Source organism: Somniosus microcephalus, chromosome 16 (assembly GCF_052327205.1).
Source record: "Somniosus microcephalus isolate GS21.2 chromosome 16, FLI_Smic_1.0, whole genome shotgun sequence".
Taxonomy (NCBI): Eukaryota; Metazoa; Chordata; class Chondrichthyes; order Squaliformes; family Somniosidae; genus Somniosus; species Somniosus microcephalus.
The window spans coordinates 39,636,921-39,655,253 of NC_141002.1; the positions used below are offsets into that span (position 1 = coordinate 39,636,921).

Here is an 18,333-nt window from a genome sequence, read left to right on the forward strand (position 1 = left end):
CTACAATTGTGCCAATCATCGCCATTTTTTTTTCCAAACCCTTTTTTCTTTCTTTACTAATTAGCTAGCGTCATGCAAGTCCTGTGCACTTTTCACTTGACTTACGTATCCCCTGCCTAGCTTAGCAAGCGTGCTCCATTTTCTCTACCTTCTCGCTCCTTTCTTCCAAATTTCGGTGTCCTCTGGATGCGATGCCAGGATAGGAAGACGTAGGTTCATAATTCTCATCGCCAATTTGTTGTGTTTGTACCGCTATACACAACTACATAAAATAATAAAGCAGCAGAGACTGAGAGTAACTTCAAGTGATCTTTACTGGGTAACTGGAACTTCGGCACTGACTATATAAATCGATACGCGTCTGTTATATACGCTCGCAACTAAGGATGTACATCCGCAAAACAAAGTAGTCCCTTCAATGTTGTGTACATTACACCTTACCCCTTCCTTGCCTAAGGGAAAGGCTCTTGCTGACACCATTTTGTGCAGAGATTTAGCTTTCAGGAGTTTGCAGGTGATTTCTGCAACCTCGGAAGCCACTCTCACCACATTGCTAGTCACTCAGTACATTGGAGGATTGGGCCTCTTATCTCCACTTTACCTGCCATCTATCAGATCAGCATGGGTGCCGCTTATGCTGTCTTACCTTGGACCTCAGATTCGGACCAAGATCAGTGTTAGATCCGGGTATCTTAATGTTGTGTCCTTTCAATAATCAGACAAAGACTGCAGGGAACGATCAACAGGTGTTTACTGGATGAAGTTCAAACTGCAACTGACTGTGTAGAGCGCCACTCAGGGCTTATATACAGGTGTGGTCACTGCCGGTACTACAGGAGCTGTAAAAAGTAGTTCTCCCCCTTAAAGGTACATACATGACAATTCCTCCCCTTTTAGATTAACAGTACCATAACACTCATTTAACAATTAAATATCAAACTAATTACAATTAACACTTTTAACATGCAACATTAACTGGAAATAGTCTATTGATAAATTCAGTCTTTGGGGAGGCTTCCTGATTCTTTCTGGATAACGCCTTTCCCGAGTGTCTCGCTCTTGGTGCGGAGGCGATTCTAACACCCTGTCGTCAGTTGATTCATCAGCTTCCAATGCTATTGTTTCTGAGGTAGATGCGACCTGTACGTCGGGTTCCACACCAGGTACGTATGGCCGAGACATGGGGTTGACTCGTTCCTGTGACTCTAGGATCTGGTCAGCATGGCGTCTCACAATGTTCTCCCCAACATCCACGGTGTACATTAGTGGCCCCTGCCATGTGCATATCGTTCCTGGTTGCCATTTCTCTGTTCGGTAGTCATGGGCTAAGACTGGTTGCCCTGCATTGAAGCTCCTTGTCGGCTTCTCATTGATGTGCTGGAATTGCTTATTCTCAACATCTCTTCGTACATTTGGTCTGAGCAAATCCAGACGAGATCTCAACCTTTGGTTAAAGAACATCATGGCCGGGGCCTGGTTGGTGACTGCATGTGTCGCATTTCTGTAGGCTAACAGGAAATTGTCCACATTATGCTGCAGTGGAATGTCGTCATCGCACATGGCCTTTGCTGCTTTTTTAAAGGTTTGTACGAACCTCTCAGCCAATCCATTTGTGGCTGGATGATACGGGGCGGATGTGTAATGCCTTACCCCATTCCTTTTCATAAATCTTCGAAACTCTTCGGACACAAACTGTGGTCCGTTATCAGAGCAAATCTGCTCTGGCAAGCCGTTCCTGGCAAAAATGGTCCGTAGGACTGTAATAGTTTTCTCCGTGGTGGTGGAGGACATTTTGATCACCTCAGGCCATTTCCAGTGCGCATCCACGGCTATTAAAAACATTGAGTCCATGAAGGAACCAGCAAAGTCAATATGCATCCGTTGCCATGGAGATGAGGGCCACTCCCATGGGTGTAGAGGGGCATGTGGTGGTGCATTTTGGACCTTCTGGCATCCTGAGCAGCTCTTTGTCAGGTCCTCGATTTGCTGATCGATCCCCGGCCACCACACATAAGCCCTAGCAAGGCTTTTCATTTTCACCCCTCCCAGATGACCTTTGTGAAGCTCATTGAGCACTCTCTCCCTTAACTTGGGTGGAATTACCACTCGGGATCCACACATCAAGGTCCCCTGGCATACTGACAGCTGTTCTCTTCTGGATGAGAATGCTGGCAACAGTGAGTCGCCATGTGCTGGCCATCCCTTCACCGTCAAATCATATACCCGAGACAGTGTCGGGTCATTTCGGGTCTCCTTCTCTATACCAGCGTTAGTTACTGGCAAGCATTCAATTATAGTCGAATGAAATATTTCAACAGGATCCACTGCTGGTGCTTCCTCCGCAGTAGGCAGTGGCAAGCATGATAGCCCATCAGCGTTTCCATGCTGTTTCGTGCCCTTATACTCGATATCATATTGGTGCGCCCCTAGAAAAAGGGACCATCTTTGTAGCCGTTGCGCAGTCATCAGCGGAACGCCCTTCTTTGGATTAAGTCCAAAGATGTGCAGGTTAGGTTGATTGGCTATAATAAATTGGCCCTTAGTGGTAGGGGGGATTAAATACGTGGGGTTACGGGGATAGGGTGGGATATGTGTTGGTGTTGGTGTAGGGGTTACGGGGATCGGGTGGGATGTGTGTCAGTGCAGGCTCGATGGGCCGAAATGGCCTCTATCTGCACTGTGGGGTTTCTGTGATTTTCTGTGATTCTGTGATAAAGATGGAGACAAGTGGTTGGTGGTCAGTCAGCAAGGTGAACTTCTGCCCGTGAAGATAGTGATTGAACTTTTTCACTCCCCACACTAGGCTGAGGGCCTCCCTGTCATTCTGGGCGTAGTTACGCTCGGCTGAGGTTAGTGACCGAGACGCAAAGGCTACTAGCCTCTCCGAGCCGTCCGGGAATTTGTGCGACAGCACCGCTCCAATGCCATAGGGTGATGAATCACACGCCAACCGAATTGGTAGTGCTGGGTTGAAATGAGCCAACACCTCTTTCGATGTGATCAATGCTTTGCTCTCCTGGGAAGCTCGTTTACATTCGTCACTCCACTTCCATGGTACCCCTGTTTGCAATAGGATGTTCAGTGGGTGTAGTACAGTAGACAAATTCGGCAAGAACTTATGGTAGTAGTTCACCAGCCCGAGGAACGACCTCAGTTGTGACACATTTTCCGGTGCTGGAGCCTTGACTACTGCCTCAATCTTTTCAGGGGACTTATGTAACCCCTCTTTATCAATAACGTGGCCACAATATGAGATCTGCTCCTGGAAAAACTCGCATTTGTGGCGATTAGCTCGGAGCCCATATTCCTTCAATCTAGTGAGCACCTGCTCCAGGTTGGTGAGGTGATCACTGTCATTTTCGCCCGTGACCAGGATGTTGTCCAAATAACACTGGGTCCCTGGAATCCCTTGCAGGACTTGATCCATTGCCCTTTGCCAAATAGCCGGAGCTGATGCTACCCCGAACATCAGCCGGTTGTATTGATAGAGACCTTTATGAGTGTTGATCGTGAGGTACTGTTTCGAGGCTTCTTTCACCTCCATTTGCAGGTACGCCTGGGCCAGATCAATCTTAGTGAAGCGTTTCCCTCCAGATAGCGAGGCGAAAATATCTTCAATCCGCGGAAGCGGATATTGTACAGTGTGAAGGACTGGGTTCACTGTCACCTTAAAGTCCCCACAGATGCGAACCTTCTTTGGTTCCCCAGGCGTATTACTCAACGACCTCTTCATTACAGGAACGATGGGTGTAGCCCACTCACTCCAGTCCACTTTGGACAGTACTCCTGAACGTTCCAAACCTTCCAGCTCTGCTTCGACGGCTGAGCCTTAAAAAACTTTGGGCTTGCATTTTCCTCTATTTTGATCGTCGCTGTTATGCCTTTTAGTGTTCCGAGTCCCTGCTGGAACACTTCTTGTGCATCAGTTAGCATTTTTGACAGTCGTCCAGGTGTGACATCGTCATCCTTTTTGGCATCTACAGTCAGTGCTTGTATGGAATGCCAATCTAGCTGTATCTTCCAGATCCATTCGCGTCCTAGTAGTGGTGGTCCTCCATCTGGCAATACATATAGGTCCATTTTTGGTGTTTCCTTGCCGTTATATATAACATTTACCCTTATTTTTCCTTTGGGGTAGACTTTTTGCCCCGTGTACGTCTTCAAGACAATCTTTGTATCTCTCAAGGGTATATGTGAGAATAGCTGCTTGTCGTCCCTTTGGTTTATGACTGTTAGGGCTGATCCTGTGTCCAATTCCATTTTCACTTGGACTCCTGCTATCTTGAGCGTCACCCAGATAGTTTGGTGATCCTCCGTTTTGATCACATTATGTAGTTTCAGACAACCCAGCTCCTTGCTTCCGGAGTCTGTATCACTCTTCTGTTCACCTGAACTACTCTCCATCACCGTATGTACCTTCTTGTACTTCTCCTGTGGAGATTTCTTGCTGCTGGTTTTCTTTCCCGACCTGCAGACTCTTGCTATGTGTCCTACTTTTCCACACTGTCTGCACACTTTGTCCTTGAACCAGCAATCATTATGGTTGTGTGTTGTTCTGCCGCAGTGATAGCACTTCACTGTTCCGTATGACATTTCATTTGTGCCATACTTGCGGTCTCCGTTGTATCTCTGCAGCGCCCCGTGCGGCTGCTTCGTGTGATACTGCCGGGAAGGGTCTGTGCAGTACCTGTTGCCAGCCCATTTCGCTGGACCACCATGGCTGGAAGGCCAAGCCTGGCTCTCAACGGCCTCCTCTGCGATGCCCGTGCTTCTGGACTCGACCTCCTTATGCAGAGTTGCAGGTAGGTTCGAATCTTCTCGTCGCCAATGTTAGATCCGGGTATCTTAATGTTGTGTCCTTTCAATAATCAGACAAAGACTGCAGGGAACGATCAACAGGTGTTTACTGGATGAAGTTCAAACTGCAACTGACTGTACAGAGCGCCACTCAGGGCTTATATACAGCTGTGGTCACTGCCGGTACTACAGGATACAGGAGCTGTAAAAAGTAGTTCTCCCCCTTAAAGGTACATACACTACAATGAGCCCCAGCACCAACAACACCAGCCATACCAGCAGCAGCAGCAACAACACCAGCAGCAGCCACACCAGCAGCCTTCTCCTCACCGACCTGATGCTCCACAGGAGAAAGAGGGTCAGCATCGCACTGGAGGCGATACCCCCAACTACTGGAATTTTTTGAGGATGTAACTGGTAAAATCAATAAGGGAGAACCAGTGGATGTGGTGTATTTGGACTTTCAGAAGGCTTTCGATAAGGTCCCGCATAAGAGATTAGCATGTAAAGTTAAGGCACATGGGATTGCGGGCAAGGTATTGACTTGGATAGAGAACTGGTTGGCAGACAGAAAGCAAAGAGTTGGAATAAACAGGTCTTTTTCCGAGTGGCAGGCAGTGACTAGTGGGGTACCGCAGGGATCGGTCCTGGGACCCCAGCTATTCACAATATATATTAATGATCTAGACGAGGGAATTGGATGTAATATCTCCAAGTTTGCAGATGACACAAAGCTGGGTGGGAGTGTGTGCTGTAAGGAGGATGCCGAGAAACTCCAGGATGATTTGGACAGGTTGGGTGATTGGGCAGAAGCATGGCAGATGCAATATAATGTGGATAAATGCGAGGTTATCCACTTTGGTGTCAAAAACAGGAAGGCAGATTATTATCTGAATGGCAATAGATTGGGAGAAGGGGAAGTGCAACGAGACCTGGGTGTCCTTGTGCACCAGTCGCTGAAGGTAAGCATGCAGGTGCAGCAGGCGGTTAAGAAGGCAAATGGTATGTTGGCCTTCGTAGCGAGAGGGTTCGAGTACAGGAACAAGGATGTCTTGATGCAGTTGTACAGGGCCTTGGTGCGACCACACCTGGAGTATTGTGCGCAGTTTTGGTCACCTTATCTGAGGAAGGATGTTCTTGCCATGGAGGGAGTTCAGCGAAGATTCACCAGGCTGATACCTAGGATGGCAGGAATGACATATGAGGAGGATTGGGTCGATTAGGCTTATACTCGCTGGAGTTTAGAAGAATGAGAGGGGATCTCATTGAAACTTATAAAATACTAACAGGACTAGATAGACTGGATGCAGGAAGGATGTTCCTGATGGCCGGGGAGTCCAGAACCAGGGGTCACAGTCTAAGGATAAGGGGTAAGCCATTTAGGACAGAGATGAGGAGGAATTTCTTCACCCAGAGAGTGGTGAACCTGTGGAATTCTCTACCACAGAAGGCAGTAGAGGCCAATTCATTAAATATATTCAAGAAGGAGTTAGATATATTTCTTAAGGCTAAAGGGATCAAGGGATATGGAGAGAAGGCAGGGACAGGGTACTGAATTTCAATGATCAGCCATGATCGCATTGAATGGCGGAGCAGGCGTGAGGGGCCGAATGGCCTATTCCTGCTCCTGTCTTCTATGTTTCTATGTTTCTATGGGTATACAGGCAGAGGATGAGCTTTCTGGACATGACTGAGCAGCAGTGCCAAAGGAGGCTCAGGCTATCGCGCCAGCTTGTCGCAGATATTTGTAGCTTGCTGAAACAAGACCTGCTACCCAGAGGATCTTGTGGACATGCCTTACCAGTGGCTGTCAAAGTCACCACCGCCCTCAACTTCTTTACTTCAGGCTCCTTCCAGGGATCTGCAGCAGACATTTGCAGTATCTCACAGTCGGCCGCCCACAGATGCATCACCCAGGCGACAATGCCATGTTTCACGAGTCAGCCACTTATATAAACTTTGCCACTGATGAAGCCAGTGTTACTGAGCGAACGCTCGGCTTTGCGGCTCTGGCTGGTTCCCCGCAGTTGCAGGGCGTCATCGACTGCAAACATGTGGACATCAGGGCACCCCCACATCACCCAGGAGTGTTTGTGAACCACACCGGCTTCCACTCCCTCAATGTGCAGCTCATCTGCAACCATAAAAAGATCATCATGCAGCTGTCATGACTCTTTCGTGCTGAGCCAGTCCACACTCCCTCAGCTCTTCGCACCTCCAAACAGACTTAGCGGCTGGCTGCTTGGAGCCAAGGGCTATCCACTGAAGATGTGGTTGATTGAACCATTGAGGAGGCCAAGCAATGAGGCCGAGGAGCAGTATAATGACAGTCACATGTCCACCAGATGTGTCATAGAGCAAGCAATCAGCATGCTGAAGATGCGCTTCAGATGCCTTGACAGATCTGGAGGAGCCCTTCAGTACGCACCAGCCAGGGTCTCCAGAATTATCATTGTTTGCTGCGCGCTGCACAACATAGCACAGCAGCGAGAATGGGAGCTGCAGGAGGAGCAAGGTACAGAGCACACAGCCTCTTTGGAGGAGGAGGAGGTGGAGAAAACTGAAGTGTAGATGGCACCAGCAGTGGCACACATTGCTGCCTAGGAGGGCCGGGGAGAAGTGGGATTGCTTTGAGCAGAGCCCCCACTTCCATGTCCCCTCTCACCATCATCTCTCTCATGAGCCACTCGCACTTCCCTGCTCACAAGGAGCTGGAGAGCACCTTGCTGCACATCAGTGGGGCAATGAATGCCCCAGTCTATGTTGGTATCCCTCCTCGAGATTAGGTCAATGAGAGTCTGCAATCTGTTGTTCACAGCAAGCTGCTCCATGCAGGTGGCCATCCTTTCCGTGGAACAGCACATCACCATCGCCTGCGAGATGGTGGTGCTCATGTTGGAGATGGACTCCTCCATTCTCTGTACAGTCGCACACGTCATGGCTGCGAAAGCTGCCAGAGCCTCGAGCAAATGTTGCTGCACCTCCAAGATCACCCTCTTTCTCGACGGCCCCCGAGGTTCAGCATCTGCATGCAGCTGAGCAGAGCTGGGAGCATCCTGCACCCTCCAGCAAGGACTCTCCACTACTGTCCCTGTCTCCTTCATCTGCTCTTGCTCACTTGTGATCTGTGAGACACCAGGTGACAACATTACTCTATATCTCACTGGACCCACCGAGGTGTACGTATCTGCACTGGTGCTAGGTGAGCATGGGTCTGGTGACGCTGCACCCTCAGAGGCTGGAGCTTCCTTTGAGGAGTTGTCTTCCTCCTCCAGCTGGACTGTGGGGGTGGGGGGCATTTGATGGACCTGTGGGAGAGCAAAGACGTGAATTAGAAATGTAATGATAAGAATACGCGACGTTACCATTAAGCACATGATGACATTTCACTGGCTGCTGACATCAAGTACCATGAGTGACTGTTGTTTGCCATGTGGCTGTATGATACTTAATTCTGTCACCAGGTTGCTGGGAGGTCCCCCTCCCTCTGTCTCCCACTGCCATCAGCTCTGCAACTCCAGTGATTTGCAGCTCCTCCTCCTCTGCTGGAGTCAAGTTTGTGTAAATTGATGGGCCACCTCCAGTTCATTGCCTCTCCCTGTTGTTCTGGGCTCTCTTCTCCTGCAAGGAGGGAAAGAAGAGAACTTTGAGTGAGAATGATGGATTGAGTGTAAGGAATAGATGGCTACAGTTGTAGAGGGTGACTATGAGGGAGTGCGTGACATTGCCAAATGGCCTCCTCCTGTGGCGTTACTTCCTATGATTGCATTAGGATGAGGGTGAGTGTCGGTGGTGGTTAGTTAGATGGAGATGTGAGTAGGTGCATAGAGAGGGATGGGTGGACCTTGCAAGGTAGGTTGGTGTGAGAATTGATGTGCAGGAGTCAGCTTGGGAAGGCAGAGTGATGGGATTGGGGTGACAGGCACATCAGGATGTAATTGAATGTCGCATTGCACTCATCTTTCCTGACCTCATGAGATCATTAAATCTTTTGCGGCACTGGATCCAGGACTGCCTTACTACATCCCTGCTGCTGACCTCTGCAATCTCCAACCATTCCCTCTTGGGCTCACTGGAAGGTCTCTTGCACCCATCCCCAGGGAACAGGGTATCCCTGCGTGCTTGAACTCCCTGAAGCAGGACTTCCAGGGAGTAGTCAGAGAATCTGGGCGCTGCCTTCTGCCGCTGGGACTGCATGCTTCCCTGCAGCCTCAGATGGAAAATCTTTACTTTCTGAACACCACCTCTGCCAAAGAGCTGTGTTCCTCCTCCAACAACCTTCAAATGTGATGTGTGGAAGGTCCCTTTAAATATCTGAGCTCGAGGCGAGTCATCGATGATGTCATCAGACCCGCTCCATTTAATTGGCCGGGAAACCCACAGGCCTAACCCCAATTGATCTAATTCAGTTGAAGACAAGGTGGACAGTGTGGTGCTGAGTGCTGCATCAGGCCGACCCACTACGCAACCCCCCCCTGCACCCGACTCGCCTCATACGTAAAAATTCCAGCTGAACAATCTGGGGCTGAAAACACAGATGGACAACCTGCTTAAACGTCTCCACCAGCAGATATGTGTTTCGGTGGGGTCTAATAACCATCTTGCTGTGAAGAAACGCAATAAGATCCTTTGCTGTTTTAGAGTTCTGGCCCCAGCTTATTCAGACTCAATAGTCGAATTTCTTCTATCGCAGTTAGAGAATGCTGACCAACAAACAAGAGTAGGAACACTCAATGTACTGAGGCGCCTCATCGTATCAGTCTCCTCACATTTTGAGAGGAAGAAGGCTCAGATTGTGGCCGCCTTAAAACCAGTGCTCCTGGACAAGAGCAGCAAACAGGAGATGAAGTTATTTGCCCAGGTAATATGTCTCATGGCCCAGCAAAGGTTACCTTGAGCCCGAGGGAGGAAAGGCAGTGGTGCAATTCACCATTCAACAGTGTGCTGCACCCGTTGGTTCAAGGACCCTGGTACCACCCAATCATTAGCCAGAGCAGGTAACAGATGAAGAATTAGTCACAATATGTGAAACAGTGATGTGTGTGATCACAACTGCAGTGAAGAGGGAGGATGTCGTTTGGCCATTCTTACTGGAGTTTGTCACTATCTTCTTAGGCAGTCCCTCGGAACCGAGGATGACTTGCTTCCACATTAAAAATGAGTTCGCAGGTGACTGATTAGTCCAATGCGGGACCTACAGTCTCTGTCACAGGTGGGGCAGACGGTGGTTGAAGGGACAGGTGGGTGGGGTGCTTGGGTTGACATGCGCTCCTTGTGCTGCCTGCGCTTGGCTTCCGCTTGCTCCCGGCAAAGACACTCTAGGTGTTCGGTGCCTTCCCGGATACGTCTCCTCCACTTTGTGCGGTCTTGGGCCAGGGATTCCCAGGTGTCGGTGGGGATGTTACACTTTTTCAAGGGGGCTTTGAGGGTGTCCTTGAAGCGTTTCCTCTGCCCACCTGGGGCTCTCTTGCCATGCAGGAGCTCCGAGTAGAGCGCTTGTTTTGGGAGTCTCGTATCGGGCATGCGGACAATGTGACCCATCCATCGGAGCTGATCGAGCGTGGTCAAAGCTTCGATGCTGGGGATGTTGGCCTGAGCAAGAACACTGACGTTAGTGCGCCTATCCTGCCAATGGATTTGCAGGATCTTGCGGAGGTAGCGTTGGTGATACCTCTCCAGTGCTTTGAGGTGCCTGCTGTACATGGTCCATGTCTCTGAGGCATATAGCAGGGCGGGTATCACTGCTGCTCTGTAGACCATGAGCTTGGTGCTGGGTTTGAGGTCCTGGTCTTCAAACACTCTCTTCCTCAGGCGACCGAAGGCTGCACTGGCACACTGAAGGCGGTGTTGGACTTCGTCGACGATGTCTGCCCTTGTTGACAGTAGGCTCCCGAGGTATGGAAAGTGGTCCATGTTGTCCAAGGCCTTGTCGTGGATTTTGATAATCGGGGGGGCAGTACTGTGTGGCGGGGGCAGGTTGGTAGAGGACCTTTGTCCTACGGATGTTTAGTGTAAGGCCCATGCTCTCGTACGCTTCGGTGAAGGTGTTGACAATGGTTTGCAGTTCGACCTCTGAGTGAGCGCAGACGCAAGCATCGTCTGCATACTGTAATTCGACGACAGAGGATGGGATGGCCTTGGATCTGGAATGGAGGCGACGGAGGTTGAAAAGTTTCCCATTTGTTCTGTAAATTAGCTCCACTCCAGTGGGGAGCTTACTGAGCTTGAGATGGAGCATTGCAGCAAGGAAGATCGAGAAGAGCGTTGGTGCGATGACACAGCCTTGCTTGACCCCGGTTCATACGTGAATTAGGTCTGTAGTGGAACTGTTGGTCAGGATCACTGCTTGCATGTGGTCGTGAAGCAGGCGGAGGATAGTGACAAACTTTTGAGGGCAGCCGAATTTGAGGAGGACACTCCATAATCCCTCACGGTTGACAGAGTCGAAGGCCTTTGTGAGAGCAAAGAAGGCCATGTACAACAGTTGGTGCTGTTCCCTGCATTTCTCTTGTAATTGACGTGCGGTGAAGATCATGTCCATTGTGCCCTTTAGTGGGCGGAATCTGCATTGCGACTCTGGGAGGAGCTCTTCGGCCACTGGGAGAAGGCGATTGAGGAGGATTCTTGCGATGACTTTCCCTGTGGCAGACAGCAGGGAAACTCCTCTGTAATTACCGCAATCGGACTTGTCATCTTTCTTGAAGATGGTCACAATTACGGCATCTCTGAGATCCCCTGGCATGCTCTCCTCCTTCCAGATAAGAGAAATTAGTTCATGAATTCGCGCCAGTAGTGCTTCTCTGCCATGCTTTAGTGCCTCGGCGGGGATTCCATCTGCTCCTGAGGCCTTGTTGTTCTTCAGTTGTCGGATGGCCTTTTCAACCTCATGCCGGGCTGGGGTTGTGCTAAGATGATAACGGGTAGCATGCTGTGGGATGGAGTTGAGGACACTCGTGTCGAAGACAGAGTCGTGGTTAAGGAGATCTTTGAAGTGCTCCTTCCAGCGAGCACTAACTGCCTCTCTGTCCTTGATGAGTACCTCTCCGTTCTTGGCCCACAGTGGGGAAGGGGCTTGGGTGCTTGGGCCGTAGATGGTCTTGACTGCGCTAAAGAATCCATGCACGTCGTGGTTGTCGGCTAGCTGCTGGATCTCCTGCGCTTTCTCCACCCACCATCTGTTCTTTAGGTCGCAAGTTTTTTGTTGGACCTCGGCCTTCAGGCTTCTGTAGAGCTGCTTTCTTGCTCTCGAGTTCTGTTGCTGTTTCCGATCAGGAATGACTTGCGCTTGCGGCTTACTAGCTCCTGGATCTCCTGGTCATTCTCATCGAACCAGTATGACCACCAAGACTTTAACAATAATCTGCAATTGTTCATCACATCTTGGAAAAAAGAAACTTCAAGCCGGCAGTGAAAGGTTTTTCCTCACTTAGAATGAAGGTGCCAATCTCCCTAAAGCCCAAGCACTGCTGAGCCGTCTCCTCGTCGTGTCTTGTTGCCCACATCAGGGAGGAAGCCGAGGAGGCTGCGGCACTGAGACTAATGCACGTCCTAAGCCTCAATATCCACCCGGCAACAGTGAGGGGATGGGAAGAGGAGCTTCCATCATTGATTGACCAATTACTGAAGAATTCAAAGGAGTCTCTGGCCCAATGGCAATGGGAGGAGAAATTATTGCTGGTCTTGTCCAGAACTCTCAATACCATTGATGACGAGGAATGGACATGTCAGCTCGCTGATGAAATACATAAGCAGATTGACACCAACCATCTTTCCCCACAAGAAAAGGGCTTTCTTTATAAATCTCTTGGGATAGTGCTCCGTCAGACCTGCATAAAGAAAATAAAGGAGGAGCTTTACCAAATGCTACCGAGTGTGCAGCACAGTGAGAGTGCGGAGAGAGAGGGAGCAGCCGTCACCATTGGTTTCTGTGCCATGACACACTTTGATGATATCCTCAGTCTATGTTCACTGTCATATTTTTTGGCCCTGCCCGACACCTTTAAGGGGCTGCGGGGGCCATTAAAATACCGCGCATGGAATGCTGGCAAGCCGGGTTCCCTGGAGCATGGCCACACACCTTACAGGAAACACTGCCCTCAGTAGCCTGGAGGAGTTTGCTAACTCCAACAAATTTTTAAAAACTGAAAGTTCCTTGAATATTCTTAGGGTCAAGCCTAATGTGGCTTTGGATAAAGCCAAGAGCACACTGGTTCTGTGTTATGGGAACATGGCATTCTACGCACCTGAGGAACTAGTGCTGTCCACAATCGAGACCCACATTCTGCCAGCTGTTAACCAATTCATTACAAGTGGGCAGGGGAAAAAGACTGAATCCAGGGATCTCACAATAAAGCTCAGCCTAATATAGACTGTGGGGTTGATTTTCCGTGTGCCGTGAGGCGGGCTTTTAGGCGTGCGGGAGGCTAAGATCCCGAATTCGGGGGTCCCGACACCATCCTGCCCAAAACCCGCCTCCATGTAAGTTTCAAAGGAGGCGGGTACCCGTCCCACACTGGGACCCGCCGACCCGAGGTGGGAAGGGATTAATGACAATTAACTGCCTGTTAACAGGTAGTTAACAGGCAGTTTTTAGCCTAATCCCTATTTTGAAGGTTGTCATTTGGGATTCCCCATGGCGCCAAACCACGCCAGGTTAGAGGAGTCGGGCCGTCAGGTTGAAGGACTTGGAGGGGTCGAGATGTCGGTGTTCAGGTGAGTGATGGGTGCATGAGTGCAAAGGTAAGTGTGTTTGGTGTGTCTAAAGTGTGTAAAGAAGTTTAAATTACCTGTACTTACCACTACAGCCTTCCTTCCTCTAGGCTCCGGGAGTCCATCATTCAGCCGGCACTGAAAAGTGACAGCCTGCAGCTTTCAGTGCCGGCGAGATTTCTAACTGAGTCTGCGTAGAAGGACTCAGGTTAGAAGTAAGACTGTCAGTGTTTGACAGCTTCAAGCAGCTGTGAAACACTGATATTTCATCTGTCAACGCGTCTTGACAGATGAAATTTCAGTCTGTGATGTCACCTGTTGCCGGGTGGCCCTTAATTGGCCTGCTGAGCCCGCTGGGCGGGCTCAACAAGGTCAATCAAGTGAAAATCGCGTGGATTGGCCACATCTCGATGGAGGCGGGACTACAACCCGAAAGTTGTAGTCCTGCCTCCTTCCCGACTTCTGAATGAAAATCCAGCCCTGTGACTCTGATAGCCAGATCCCTACATTCAAATCACCAGAGAGCTCCCCTCAACTTTATCAGAAACAGGGAGCTGCTGACATACATGCAGGATCTTGTCAAAGCCGAGCCACCAGAGCTGCTGCAGAGCCCTGTTCGACAGTTAGCCATGAACGCCTGCATGCATCTCAAACAACTACACACTGAATCAAAACAAACTGATGCCTGCCAATTGATTCAAACCTGCCTGACCAGTACTTTCAGCTTGTTACCTTCAGAACTGGACAATGACAAAAACACCACACTTTAGGAAGGATGTGAAAGCCCTTGAGAGGGTGCAGAGGAGATTTACCAGATTGGTTCCGGGGATGGGGGATCTTAGCTACACGGACAGGTTGGAGAAGCTGGATTTGTTTTCATTAGAGCAAAGGAGGTTGGGTGATTTGAAAGAGGTGTACAAGATTATGATGGGTTTGGATAGGCTAGACGAGGAAAGGCTGTTCCCACTAGTTGATGGTACAAGGACTTGGGGACACAGATTTAAGGTTTTAGGTAAGAGATACAGGTACAGGGGGGATGTGAGGAAAAACATTTTTACGCAGCGAGTGGTGATGACCTGGAACTCGCTGCCGACAGAAGTGGTAGAAGCGGACACACTGAATGTTTTCAAGGGGAGACTGGATAGGCACTTTAGGGAAATAAACTTGCAGGGCTACGGGGATAGAGCGGGGGAATGGGACTGACTGGATTGCTCTACAGAGAGCCGGCACGGACTCGATGGGCTGAATGGCCCCCTTCTGTGCCGTTATGACTCTATGACTATGACTCTATGACACGAATGGTAACACAAAAGAGGCGTCAACACTTTATACCCAAACCATGAGTTCCCTGCAAGAGCTTCTGAAGCAATTATTGCTTCAGCACCTGTCCTCTGAAGAACTTGTGGCCATTTTCAATCAGGTAGAAGTCTGGACCATTTCAACAAAAGCTCATGAACGAGAGAGAGCCATGGACATGACCTTAGAGCTTCTGAGATTTTACTGGGAGAAGCTCAATGTTTATAATGTAGTGCCTGGAAATAACATGGGGATGACTGATGCCGCGCTGTGCAGACCCATCGCTTCCCGATTGACAGATAGCCCTGGACACGTTGTACATCATCCTATCCATTCAGTTATCGTATGAAGGTACCAATCTGGATCAGCAAAAGGAGCAGTTGGAGGTTCTGAGAGCAGTCAGAGAACAGTTAGTTAACCCTGACACTTCAGTCCTCTTTTAAACATGCTGCGAGATCACAGAGATCATTTCCAAGTGTTTGCCCCATGACAAGCTGGGCAACTTGCCCTTCATGGTCTTCAAAGGGCTGTCTGGCCAACACCCCAGCTCAGCTGTTTCAGTGCAGCCGCTGTGCTCATGCAAATCATCATTAAAAGACATGGCAGTGAACTTTGGGACCAGGTCTCAGAGATACTTGACGTATTGAGTGTTCAATTGCAGTCAGTTCCTTATGAGGAGGTGAAGCTTTCGGTTCTATGGAGTATCGCCATACTGGCCTCACACAACAGAGCAACGGTTGTGTCCTGTCTCCTCACCTACCCTGTCCCTTTAGACAAGTATGACAGTGATGTGTGGAAATCACTGGCCAAAGACACAGAATGTGCCACCAATAGCTGCTGGACACACTGAACAAGCGGTTATAATTTGTGATAAGCAGAACCTGTCCCGTCAGTGAGAACGCAACACAGTTTTCGACCCTTGAATCCCTGGCTGCCATCTGTGGGCTGCACGAGATGATAACTAAGCCCAAGTCAGCAAAGGCGGTGACTACATTATTCCGGCAGATATTTAGTGCCCTGCTCATTCATCTCAACTCTTGTGTTAATGTTTGTCTGGTCAGTGGTTTTGTTCCTGATGGTCAATCGCAGAAGAGAGAATTCTCAGTTTAGCCTCTTACATCTGAAAGCAGCAATGTGTGTATGAACGATGTGGAGACATTAAAGGATCAAATCTGCCGTCATCACCCAACTCCTAAAAAAAAACCTTGACCCGTATGTCCATGCAAACTACTGCCCCATCTCCAACCTCCCTTTCCTCTCCAAATTCCTTGAACGTGTTGTCGCCTCCCAAATCCATGCCCATTTTTCCCGGAACTCCATGTTTGAATCCCTCCAATCAGGTTTCCACTCTTGCTACAGTACTGAAACGGCTCTCATCAAAGTTACAAATGACATCCTTTGTGACTGCGACAAAGGTAAACTATCCCTCCTTGTCCTTCTCGACTTGTCTGCAACCTTTGACATGGTTGACCACTCCATCCTCCTCCAACGCCTCTCCACCGTCATCCAACTGGGTGGGACTGCACTCGTCTGGTTCCATTCTTATCTATCTAATCGTAGCCAGAGAATCACCTGCAATGGCTCCTCTTCCTGCTCCCGTATTGTTACCTCTGGGATCCCCCAAGGATCTATCATTGGCCCCCTCCTATTTCTCATCTACATGTTGCCCCTCGGCGACATCATCCGAAAACACCATCAGTTTCCACATGTACGCTGATGACACCCAGCTCTACCTCACTACCACTTCTCTCTACCCCTCCAAGGTCTCTAAATTATCAGACTGCTTGTCCAACATTCAGTACTGGATGAGTAGAAATTTTCTCCAATTAAATATTGGGAAGACCGAAGCCATTGTTTTCGGACCCGCCACAAACTCTGTTCCTTAGTCACTGACTCCATCCCTCTCCCTAACATCTGTTTCAGGCTAAACCACACTTCACAACCTTGGTGTCATATTTGACCCCGAAATGAGGTTCCGACCACATATCCACAGCATAACAAAGACCGCCTGACGTAAGAAAACTTGGTCTGAGTATTAAACAAGGCTTTAATCAACTGTTTCACAACATGGGCGTCTAGTTGTCCTTCACTAGTTCCTGTTTACAAAATGTCCTGAGCAAGCTGGGCCCATGCCCGAGTATTTATACTCTCCCTGGACAGCGCCACCAGCAGGCCGCTCAGTATTATTCCAGAAGTAATTTCTACATGAATGGCAAGATTCATGTCATTCTTCCTGCCTGAGGGATTGGAAGTCCGGCGACTTCCTTCTAGCGAATTAGTCGGACTACGAATAGCCGCAGTCGTTTGGATCTCCGCTTGTGGCAGGAAGGCATGTCTCCTCAGACCATGTCTTGGTCCCTGGGTCGCTTGGTTCGTACCAGTGGACTGGCAGAGCCCGTGTCGCCTTGATCAACCTGAGGGGGACTGGCGAGATCATGACTCCGGGTGCGGGTCCCCACAGGCACAGAGCTGGCTTCATCCTGCTCAGTAGCCGGTGACTGACCGGCGTCCTGGCTTCAGGTGGCCATCCCGCGGGGAGCGCTCTGTTCCCCGGGTTGATCCGGCGGAGTAGCTGGTAGATCCCTTGATATCCCGGGTAGGGCGTCATCCTCGGAGGAGTGCAGGGTATCGGCATTGTTAATACGGATCACTCTATCGATTGGGTCCGTGGGACTGGTTGGACAGGGAGCCAGATCCCGAAGTGAAACAATGGACTCCCGGCCATCAGGGTACCGCACATATGCGTATGTAAGATTGATGTTTGTTAGTTCCACCTTGTCGATGAGGGGATCACTCTTGGAGGATCGGACGAATCTTCGGAGCAGCACGGGTCCGGGAGCTGCCAACCATGATGGTAGGGACGTCCCATGAGTGGAGCGACGCTGAAACCCAAAGAATCGTTCGTGAGGAGTAGCTTTGGTGGATGTAGAAAGAAGAGACCTGATGGAATGCAACGCGTTAGGGAGCATAGTTTCCCACTACTGGTCTGGTAGATTGTGTGACCTCAGTGCAAGCCGAACAGCGTTCCAAATGATAGCATTGTATCTCTCAACCTGTCCGTTTCCAATAGGATGATACGGTGTCATTTTACTTGTGGCGATTCCCTGTTGGGAAAGATAACTTTTGAGTTCGCTTGACATGAAGGAAGGACCCCGATCAGAATGGATGAAATTGGCCGTACCGCAAAGGGAAAAGACCTGATCGAGGCATTTGATCACTGTGGAAATAAGCATATTGGAACAGGGGAAAGCAAAGGGAAAGCGTGAATATTCGTCCACCATAGTAAGCAAGTAGGCGTTTCGCGTTGAGGAAGGCAATGGCCCTTTAAAGTCAATGCTGAGTCGCTGCATAGGCTGTGTAGCATGTATGAGCGAGCCATCCGATGAACGGAAGAATTGAGGTTTTAATTCCACGCAAATTCTACAAATGGAGCATGTTTTTCTCACGTCTTCCGTAGAAAATGGGAGATTTTTAGATCGCACAAAGTGTAACATACGGGTAACGCCAGGATGGCATAAGTCAGTATGAAGA

The 18,333-nt window shown here is 49.5% G+C and overlaps 1 pseudogene; it reads left to right on the top strand.

Moving 5' to 3' along the window:
- Positions 1-18,333, top strand: part of LOC147106086 (maestro heat-like repeat-containing protein family member 1) — a 34,503-nt pseudogene that overhangs the window by 11,487 nt on the left and 4,683 nt on the right.